The following is a 12499-nucleotide window of genomic DNA, read 5'->3' on the forward strand; positions in this document are numbered from 1 at the left end:
TGTATATAGAACTGGCTTCATTATTAACTAAATGCAAACTATAGATGGCGCTATTTATCCTAAATCATATTTCTTTATTTGCAAGGTTTAGGTGATTAATACAGCCATTAAAACATCTGTAATATAGGTGAAACAAGCAACAACGAAATTGCATAAACATATTTTATCAAATAATAAAAGGAATTATTTGTATTAAAAGCTTGAAAGGGTAATTTCCAGTAACTAAATAGCGCCACCAATTTTGTCATTAATAGATACATTTTATATCTGAAGAAGCTTTAAAAAATACTATAAAAGTGAATAATTTTGTAAAAGAGGGGAAATTAAAGTTGCGAACGACTCAAAAGCATCTGTATACATTAGCACGATATCACTTTTAGCTGTTTAAGCCTAAAATTTGGTTATACATGATGTTTTGTTCGAAAAACTAATAAATGATCCCATCAAACAACTGTGAATCATGAGTAGGTCTGTCGCTGTCTACTTTAAGTAACTCGATGTTGAAATATAAATATGTTTTTTTAAACCAAAGTTAACTTCTTAAAGATAGAAATCAATTGATTGGACTGTATTAGCCGTAGAAGTGACGTAATAATCGGATTAACTACCACAACAATAGATTTATACAATTTTTGAATTGTCCATTAAAATAAAAGCAACATGAAATCACATGTTTAACCACTTTCTTTCGGTACATGGCCACCAGGATATGGCTACAATTCCTCTGTAAGCAGATATCAGCTCTCCTCAACATGGCGTTCACACAACGTCATATGAGAGGTATATTCTGCCTGGGGATGTCAACTTATGCAATTGTGTGTCTCTTGAGTTCATCAGGTCTGCAGGAGGACTTGTGAAAACCTTTGGTAGCCCCACAAGAAGAAATCTAAAGATGTAACACCAGGAGATCTTAGGGGCCATTCCACTTGGCACAGTGGCGACACCCTGTATTATAAATATTTTTTCCCTGCAACTTAATACTGACCCATTCCATGTCAACTCCAGGGATGTGCACCGCACCACCTCTTCAATTTTTTTCTTTTTCTGTGTGGTGGTAGATATTGATGAGAAAGTAAAATCCCGAAAATTTGAGCTTCATACTCCATTTTGTTTTCCCGTGGCATCAATTTGAAATTTAGGGGGATTCAGCGTAAAAAATGTGTCGCAACGCGAAAGACGACGTTTGGAGGTCCATAAATGTATAAAGGGAACCCTTTACAACGTTGAAAAGTATGTATCCTGGGGTACTTATTTGTGTAGAATTCAAATCTGGCATCAGACAACTTGTAACTCCTTTACTTGAAAAGATATAGGGCCCTCAAAATGCAACTTCGTCCATTCAGACTTGACATTTAATATGGAATATTTTTTCACAAAATTCTAAGACTGGTCTGGACGGAGTCTGCATAAACCGCACGGGCTAAATATTAATTAGGGTGTGTCTGGAGATGGTGTAAAATATTTGTTTGATAGAAGATGTGCTTTCCATAAGTTGAAATTATGGTTCTCATAATATAGTGAATTTGCCGAATGGCGGATTTAGGAAGGCTGAATTTGAGCTTAGTAGGGGACACAATTTCGGATTTTATGCAACATTGTTCAGTTGTTATCAAATTTATAGGGGTTTGAGGTGATATTTCTTAAACTTTGTCAGCAATTGGCATTCATCACAGCTGAAATACACTTGCAATGTACCAATTTTTTGAACATGGGAGGAGCTTAAAAATAAGGCTCTTAAAAGTGGTACGTACTCAGAAAGTTTGAATGGCCCCACTGGGGTCAAATGTTATAAACCTACGGTACAAAACAAATTCGTGGATTCCTTGTTGTCCAATGAACTCACGCTGTATCTTTGTGTACAGTAAGTCTATAACATTTGGCCCCAGGGGGGCATTCACACTTTCTGAGTGCGTACCACTTTTGAGAGCCATATTTTTAAAGCTCCACCCACTTTCAAAACTGATAGATTACAAGTGCATTTCAGTTCTGACGAACACTTATTGTTATTTAGGTTCAGCAAATATCGCCTCAAACCTCAATAAATCAGAATAATGTTGCTCAAATTCAGAAATTTTACCCCCACAAAAATCAAATTCAGTCTCCTTAAATGCGCCATTTTAGACTAATTCACTACATTATGAGAGCCATAACGTAAACTAATGGAAAGTACATTTTCTGTCAAACAATTATTTTACATCATCTCCCGACACACCCCAATTAGTATTTAGCTCGTGCGGTTTATACAGACCCCTACCAGACCGGTCTTGGAATTTTGTGAAAAAATATTCCATATTAAATGTCAAGTCTGTACGATTTAAAAATCGTAATGTATAAAATGCAGTAAACTATATGCGTATAAAGACAACAGCAATCGCCGCTGAGTGTATTGAATTTCCAGTTAGAAAACAAAACCTAGGTTTTACCTGACAACAAATCGAATTTTCTTGTAATGGCAATATCATATGGGGTACTGAGCATGCGCAAATCGTAAAAACGTGTAGAATAGAAACTCTGTGGTATCTCATATCGTGTAAATGGTATGCTTAGCCTGAGTCGCTCGGCCTATCTCGAAGAAAATCGCCATGCGTAGCTTTTGAAAAACGAGAGGATTCGTGTCAAATTTTGACACGAATATATAGGGATGATGACGCTGTGCTTGGTGCTTCAAAGGAATCACATGAAAAATAATCGAATTTGCAAGACGTTCATGAAGATCCGATGGGATGGAAGGTGTCCACTGTGTTGACATCATAATTTATGGTTACAATGACGGAGAGACGGTTGTCCAGATACCTTTACAATGGTTGGCAAATAGTTTATGGTGTCTACAAGGTATCAGAAAAAAATTGGTAGTAGAATAATTCATTGGTGTCGGATAGAAGAAATTACCAGCCTTAGAACAATAACAGACAAAGGTCTTTCAAGGTCTGGGGGACTCAGACGAAAGAAAGGTCGCGTGGATACTCCAATGGCACCGTTAACCTTATGACGTTGAATCAAACCAAAAACATACTCTTGTGTGCTCATTATGTATTTAATATCATGATGCCCTTGATGGAGTAACCATGTGACCTTGTAATGTCCTGATTCTCCTAACACTTGTAAAACGTCGGCCATCTTTGGCTGCTATTTTCTCCCACCTTGCAGAAACCAATTAAACCATTTGGCAACCATTTTAAAGGCATTTGGACATTTTGTTGACTTAAGTTTTTTTTGTCTCTCGGTTCAAACGGATTTTCACTATTCCGCTATATTTTAAGCACTGGAATGAATACGCACATGATGTCACCCTGTGTGCCACCTCTCTATCACATTGATTAGGCTGTTCTTACTATCTAGTACGTAATGTGAAATCGACAAGATATTTTCAGCTATGTTGCACTACTTTTAGCCCCGGGGGCACTTCAATATGAAATGGATATAGGTGTAGGGCTAGCACTTTCGCACTAAGGGGCATTCGGTGAGAGCAAAATGTAAAAAATATGGGGTCATTGGGTGAGAACATGACCTTTTTAAAATGGAATCTTTGGGTGAGAGCCGAAAAGCGCCACAGAAACCTCGAAAATCGAATTTCTAGTTCTAAATGGCTTCAAATGTCTTTGTTTTTTTTTCAAAATAAGTAACAAAATCAGGGATAAATGAAAGTTGCTGCTCAAATTGAACTTGTAAGGGTCTTTGGGTGACAGATCAAATGGAAAAATATGGGGTCTTCGGGTGACAGCGATGCTGAAAAAGGGGTCTTAACAGCCCTACATACGCGTCACCTCCTAAGTTGGAGTGCCCCCGGGCTTTTAGCCAGTCATGTGTGTGTACATGCAACATATCTGATTGATTAACAAAGGTTGACCTTGTGACATATTTATTTCAAATAAATAAAAATATAAAAATTGCCAACATAATGAAGTCCACCCAGGCATAATATCTTATATCCTGCCTTATGAACTTTTAATATCCGTGATTACTACTTGTAACTTTCATTTTCTGCTGAATTTTGAATTAACGTATACTGATAAAGCAATTCGGTTACGGTTGGTTAAATGACCTTTTTAGCCAGGTTATGATTTGACGAACTCATATCACGGTATCAATATTAAGAAAGTGAACATATATATTCGTTAAAGTCGTGGAGGTAGAAGCTAATAATTGAAACATGCTAATAAATAAGTCTGATCCTTTGATTTTGTTGACTACTGTAGTTTTAGATACACACTCTATAATAATAATAATAATAATAATAATAATAATAATAATAATAATAATAATAATAATAATAATAATAATAATAATAATAATAATAATAATAATAGGTACATATCCACTCAAATAAGAGCGCCCAAGGAACTAAAACAAAAACTGAACAATAGACAAAGAAAACTAGAAGTAAATTAAGGAAAATAAACTAACCTTCAGAATTACAGAATGTCTCTGACATAAGATAACATTTTAACAGCTTTTTAAACACAGTTACATTTTTAGCAGTTCTAATATAATATATAGGCAGTTCATTCCATAGAAGTGGAGCTGCAATTGCAAATGATCTGTCACCCCCATGTGCGGTTGGATTTTGTTTGTTGAAGAAGTTGCATGTTTCCAGATCGAAGCGTGCGGGTGGGAACATAATTTGAAAGGAGTTCAGATAAATATGACAGAGCAATATCATTATTACATTTATATACAATCAACATTAAGATTTAAAAAAAACAATTTTTTGTGTGACAGGAAGCCAATACAGTTAATTTAGGATTGGCGTGATATGGCAAGATTTTCTGGTGAAAATGAGAATTCGAGCGGCAGTGTTTTGAATTTTCTGAAGACACGTTTTAAAGTCGTGTGATCTAGTGTGATTTGCAGGTCTTGCAATTTGGGTGTTTTGTAGCATTAATTGACAATATATTAACTTTAAACCTTTTAAAGCTTTTACTTCTAGATTGGTCGATAAAGTAGTTGGAAAGTAGTCACTTATGCCAGTAATCATAATGGTTGATTTCATAATATTGTCATTATTTGTAAGGATATTATCAATAATTGTAGCAGTTGATTCTGTGATTCTTGTTGGTTTATTAATTGAATTGGCATTAATGAACAGGATTAAAGGGGTACTACACCCTTGCCCAATATTGTGCTTATTTGTGCATTTTTCTCAAAAATTATAGCGCATTGATTACAAGTAAGATATGTATATTATAGGGGCAAGGACTACAACTACTGCAGTGGAAATTTTATTTCAGCACAGACAACAGTTGTGGAGTTACAGTCAAAAATGAGGGAGACCAATATTTCATCAATAAATCAATAACTACTTGCCTTGAGTTGCTGAATTTTCAGTGCAGTAGTTGTAGTCCTTGCCCCTATAATATACATATCTTACTTGTCACCAATGCGCTATAATTTTTGAGAAAAATGCACAAATAGGCACAAAATTGGCCAGGGGTGTAGTACCCCCTTAAGAAGTTAAAGGTAATCATGAGTAGGTTTGTCGCTGTCCTACTTTAGGTAAATCAATGTTGAAATCGCCAATACTGGGTTTTTTTTAATCCGAAGTTAACTTCTTTAAAATAGGGTCAATGTCTGTAATAAAATCATTGATTGGAGTGTGTGCTCTGTTTAATACTCCGACTATATCCAATTTCTATATTCGGAGTAGAGAACCTTTTTTTAAATTCGGATTAAATAACCTCTTTTTATATTTTAATTGGGGAACCATTTTTAAATTCGTTTTCCATAATTATTCGGACTAGAGAACCGTTTTTAAAATTCGGATTAAATAACCTCTTTTTATATTTTAATTCGGGAACCATTTTTAAATTCGGACTATTAAAGAACCTTCGAAATAACGAGCATTCGAAATAAAGAACCTCTTTTTAATTTTTTTTTTCGGACTAGAGAACCTATTTTAAAATTCGGACTAGCGAATGCAAAGAACATGTGTTCAGACTAACGAACCATCGGACTAAAGAACCTTCGGATTAATTGGGATTATTGAGCAGTCCCCATCGAGTGGTACCTCAAAACAAAAGGTTTCCACCATTAAATCGGTAACTGACCTGACAGCATATGAACACTTTTCCAGGCAGCCTAGGCTTTTAGAATAAGATCAATTTTAATGCTAATTCATTGCACATGCTAAGGAAGCCTGATTACCTTTTGGAAACACATGGAAAGGTTTCTATACAAAAAACGATTCTCTTATAAACCATCATGCGCACAGTCTCCACCTCGATACACCTGAGCACACATTTTCGTCCCAAGAGCTTCCAAGCAGAGAACAACAAGCAGCGATGTCTCCACCACAGTCTTTGATTACACTACACGGTTGAGTGCATAGAAATGTAGGAGCTGTGAAGCTTCTAGCTAAAAATGGGCTTCTTTGATTGGTTTTTGTTCGAAACCTCAAGTGTTCTCTTCATCCAATCAGATTTTTTTTATATCAAAGTTAACACTTCCCCCTAAAACACTTTTAGTCACTAGGTCAAGAGATAACACAATTCAGTGTTATAGCAAGGCGAATGTGGAAAATCTGTTGAAAACTATTTTTTCAAATGTTATGTCATTAAATGAAAAAGCACACTTATATCGTCCATATACTGGAGTCACTAGAATGAGCAATGGTCAATTCTCTTTAAATTGCAATCTTGTGCAAAAAGTTACTATTTTCGCCTGTTTTATCATACGGTTGTAAATTCAATGAACTATGACTTTTAAAAAAGAGCACTTACAAATTGATATGCAGCCGAGTGGGAGAGTCATGTGGAAAGGTTTGTATACAAAAACGATTCTCTTATAATAAACCATCTATGCACAGTTTCCACCTCGTGTTCACCCAAGAGCTTCCAAGCAAGCAGTGAATTGTCTCCACGCAGTCTATGCTTACACTACACGGTTGAGTGCATAGCATCGTAAGTGTTGTGTGAGCTTCTATCAGTAAATCGGCCTCTGTGATTGTTTTTTGTCGAAACCACAAGTGTTCCTTTCATCCAATCAGAATTTGTTTTATATCACACGAAAACTAACACTTCCCCCTAAAAACACATTTCCCCATTAGGTCAACAGATAACGCAAATTAATGTTATGTCTCAGCAGATGTTAACACTTTTCTTTCATGTCATTATTTGAAGACCTGAGCGCAAGAAGACCGTAAGTCCACTTGGCCCCTCAACATGTATACACTAACTTACGTATAGTTTCTTAGGGTTTTAAAATGTTTAATACATGTTCCAGGGTGAAAACATCATGAAACGTTGTGAAAGATTTGTTTTGGCCCCTGAACATGTATAAAACATTACTAAACTATACGCAACTTTAGTGTATACATGTTGAGGGGCCAAGTGGACTTATGGTCGTCTTGCGTCTTCATTTGAAAGGTGGATAATTTATTTTTCAAATACGTAACAAAAACTGGGTCTCTACGTTAATTGTACAGACAGTAAATCAGCAACTTTCAACGCAATTATTCAGCAGGCTCCAGTGAGTATTGCGGCATACATTAATACATAAGCGACTAGACTGCTGACATTTGCAGGTATTTTTAGATATCTTACTTTCAATATATCGTTTTAAATCAGTAACTTTCATGTACTCAGTCGAAATCTTATCAATTACACAGTTGAATTGTTAAGCGCGACATTAATGCGGTCGGACTACGACCATTAATGACATCAAACATGTCAAATGAAGCAAAATTCAGGAATGATAAAATCGTGTAGAAGCTTACATGGATACATAATACACAAAGTCAAAATTGTAGTTTTTAATTTATTTGCAGTCCTTTCCGTCCGATCATCGGGTACAATTTACTGTTTTCTTTTCAGAAATCGAACATTTCCGTTACTCACTTTTTTTTATAATTAGTAATAATAATTGTTTTCTCTCATATTATACCAAATTCCTTTCGTACAGAAACAGATAATTTCCATTAGACAATGTAACTCACCATTCTGACCCGAGAGTGGTCCAACTCCCAGGAGAGAGGCAACGAAGTGCGCCTGATTGCCCTGGACATCAAAGGAACATTTGACAAGGTCTTGCATAATGCTCTTTTACGAAACTCATGGTAAAAGGAGTAGCCGACAAGCTGCTCACTTGGATGAGAAGCTACCCGACACATCGTTCCATCAAAGTTGTCTGATCTGGCCAGTCATCAAATACTTTCTCCATCAATGCATCAGTTCCCCAGGGGTCAATATTGGGCCCACTCTGTCTTCGTTGGTGACATTGGTGATGAGTGTGAAAATCAACTCTACCGCTACACGGATTCCACCCTGTTTTGTGAGATTACATGTAGAGACAACCCTGAAGCTGTTACTGCAAGCCTGAACAGAGATCTGGAGAAAATGAGGATCTGAGTGACATATGGAAAGTGACCTTTGAGCCATCGTAATGAAAGGCAATGATAATATCAAGAAAGAGGAATCCAACCAAGCTAGATCTTCTGTTTGCTACCACCAAACTGGCTGAGAAGGATGAGCTGGAAATTCTGGGAGTCACAGTTGACAGCAAGCTGACCTGGCAAAGCACATTTCTAACGTCTCATCCAGAGCAGGACAGAAGCTAGGCGCTCTGAGAAGAATTGCAAATAAACTTGATGTCAGAGGCAGAGCAACCGTTTACATTAAAGCTCAAGTTTGCAGTGTAATAGAATACGCCACACTGTCTTGGATCAGTGCCAGCGCCACCACTTTAGGATTACTAGACTCTATCCAGAGGAAGGCCCTTCGAATCATTTGCGTAAGCGAAGAGGAAGCAAGTACAGAGCTGAACATCACATCTCTACATCAAAGACGTCAAGTAGCTGCAGCAATGGTCCTCTACAAAATGCACACCAAATCTAAAGGCATTACGGTCAAAGCCATTTGAAGTCAGGAGAGCTACACGCTCCAGCCTGTCCATGCCTTGCCACGCTCTCACAGTACCAGTTTCTAGCCTACCAGATGGAGTAGTCGGAGACATATATGACAATGGCGCACCATCATTCAAGAACAGAGTGCATAAGCATCTTATTACACGTATCTGATGCTTTACTATATTCGTTCACTCTTGTTTCTCCTAAGCTGCTGTGAACCACTGATTGGCCCATGTGGTTGTCTTTTATAGTGCCTAGTGCCTCTACACCACCATAAAGCTCCGTAAATTTGTAGCCCCTGGTTTGTTTTTATTTTGCCAAAGGTGGCCGTACAATTACTTTGTTTTACTGAAGGTCGCGTACATTGTAATATCTCGAAAATGTACCTCAAAATGAAATTGTCTTCAAAATCATGGCTTGCTTTTTTTGTCTCATATCCCTGCATAATGTTGCAATACTGACATGCATTTTCGAATAATTATATTACCCCCATTTCTTGTGAAAGAAAAAAATGCGTTTTTGAAGAACGCTTCTCTCAACTCATAAGAAATTAAATTGAAGCTAATGTAAAATGGAGGATTCCTGCTGCTACAATAATTTGGCTCGTTATGTATGGGAGCTCTGACCTGTCAATAAATATTTAAATTTCATCAAAGCTAATAATTGCTTTACGAAACAAGAAATCACAGGAAATGTCATTCAAGGCACAAGAACATTTCAGTATATGCAGAGCTTATTTGCAAACCGTGTTATGTCCACAATCATGTTTCTGATTTACCTGTGACATATTGCTATGGGTTTTGATGCTATAGGTATTATAATTTAAGTTGGATGCACCATTACAAAGCAAACAGTGGATGGACGTACAGTATCAATACTGTGTGAGGCCTTTGATTCCCAAATGAGAACAATAGTCTGCATATTGTTAACCAGCATTGTTGTGGTAAATAATGGCTTGTTGATGGTACAACTCATTGTTGCTAATGTCAAACTTGTCAAAGTAATTGTGATTATATCACAAGTAAATGAGAAACTTTTGGTTGTGGACTTCACACGGTTTGGAAATAAGCTCTCCATATCGAAGGCTCATTGCATCATAGCTCACCTGGGTAATGTTATGTACTATTTCATTTATATATAACATTACCCAGGGAAACTTTGTAATACTGAACCTTTGGTACGACGTATAATCAGTCGTTTCAACCTACAATACAAGAAAAGATAATGATAGGAATGTAAAACAGATCGTCAAGTCACTTTGTCATCTGGGCCTTACTTAACCACTTGAATTTACTGTGTACATGCATGTGAGTAAAAGCGGGTACCGGGTGGACAGGTTGGGTCTACAGCCTGTATCAAAATGGTCGATACCCATCAGTTTTAATATTTATTGAAAAGTCTGCTTCTCCCGAATGTATCATTGGATCGTCCCGCGTCTTGAAATGTCACAATTTATAGTTGACCATTTATAACATTCACATACTTTAGCTGCTGCTAAGCTCCAAAATTTGGTACAAGTGTCCACTTTGTGATAAGAGCATTTGAATTTGACCCCTAGTGACCGTTTGAAAATGCCCCAATCTTGTCTACAGATACACCAAATTATTTGTCTGATGACAAGGATTTCAAAAATGTATAGTTTGTGCTAGTTATTCTTAATCTGCGAAAACCTCATTTTTGGGTAAAACAGCACATATACGAGCCGTATACTAAGTATTTATTTGTACTGAGTAAAGATTCAACTTGCTCCGATTTTGCCAAAATTGGTGGCAAATTGTTTGCCTTGACAATACCATCCAAAAAATGTACTCTTGACAAATTGTTTGTCTTGACATAAGAATCAAGAAACAGTGTAATACTTATCATCTAAAATGTACTAATTACTTATTTACAATGGAAATCAACGATCAACGTGCCATTTGACATTTTAACCTCTACCTCAGTAGGTTAACAGAGTAGATATGCAAGACTCTTCTTTTTATGATTTGTGTCAGCTAAACGGACAATTTGCCATCATTTTTGTCAAAATGAGAGCAATTGAAATTTTTACCCCGTACAACCAAAAAATTAGGTTTTTGTAGAATAACTCTGTAACGATAGGTCGTAGATAGCACAAACTATACATTTTTGACATTCTTGTGATCAGACGAATAATTTGGTAATCTGATTGGAGCATTCACACCTTTTTACCACTGTGTGATCTTTCGTGCCCTCTAGAGGCCACTAGGTGTCAAATCTGAAATCCCTCCCCAATCTTAAAATAAGGACCATGTATTTCATGTGTGGGCGCTTTCATAATTTTATCACAAAGTACACAATGATTCAGCTTAGCAGCTGTACTATTAAATTACGTGAATCTTATGTTGTATTTTGATAGTCTTGTTAATAATCAGTGAAAACTGTTGGGGACCAATCATTTTGATACAGCCTGTAAAGGTTATATACCACTAATGGGCCTGGGCGATACATGGAAATACGACGAGTAACTATTTGTTTGCATGGCATCTGAAAAGACTGCATTAAAATCGCTGAAATTGATCAAGTTATATAGCCAAAAAGTACTTTTTAGGGTTTGGTGCTTCAAAATGGTATATTTTTTCTTATTATATGACATTTTTGTTGGAATAGTACCAAAATTCATACGCACGGCTTCGGTTTTTAGTAAATATTCGCCCTACCATATTGTAACTTTCAGCTTAGAGGGCGCACTGTAATTTTAACATGTTTAAGGTGTTTACGCTTCAGTGCGTTCAAACAAGAAAAGACTCAGGTCAACCTATGTTGAGTTTTTGATCATTTGGCATCTAAATCATATAGTTTCACCTGATATTAGTGGCATTTAACTGTGAGTTCTGATATGAGAAAATTCCACCCGAAATTAGCCATTTCCTCATTGAAACCCGTATAATACATTAGTGGTATTGAACCTATAAGGCCGGCCGCATGAATTGAACGATGTAAGAGAAAACGATGCGCTGCAATGTAAAGGAATTTTCAGGAATATCTTTTTTTATTTATATCTTTTTACGTAAAGCATTTAGAAAGAGTCCCAGATTGATTCTTGATGTTAGCGTTGTTGGCAGAACATTATGAAGGGCGGAAGTTATGCTTTTATGCATAACGACTTGTGTATATGCCATATAAGATCTCAACTTGTTCAATCAAAATGTATTAATTCACCTTGAGGACCTCTGGATGTTTCAGTCAATTCCAACTGCATTACGATTGCATGATTGACCATAATGGTAATAATTATATTAATAATACGCCATTGCAGAACTAGGTATCTGATGTCTTTAAGTTGTTTGCATATTATTCACCAAATTCTAACATCCGTTGGCACATTTCAAACCCCTTAACGAACCACTGTACCAATACTAAGGAGGATGTACTTTTTGTGTCCCTTTAATATGATCATAAACATATAAAATCCGTGAATTTATTTGTGGTGAGATTAAAATATCGATCCGCAATTTTGCTTACCATAAGCGAAGCGGGTCATGTTTTACTGATGTTTTTACTGAAAATATATAGGACAATGAAACGGCAATTATACTGTGAACAGAAGGTGATTATTAAGAAATGCCCAAGACCAATGGTCAGTGGCGTAGCCAGGGGGAACATGGGGTAAATTGACCCCACATGAAAATGTCAATAAAA

This window comes from Amphiura filiformis, chromosome 19, assembly GCF_039555335.1.
Source record: "Amphiura filiformis chromosome 19, Afil_fr2py, whole genome shotgun sequence".
Lineage (NCBI taxonomy): Eukaryota > Metazoa > Echinodermata > Ophiuroidea > Amphilepidida > Amphiuridae > Amphiura > Amphiura filiformis.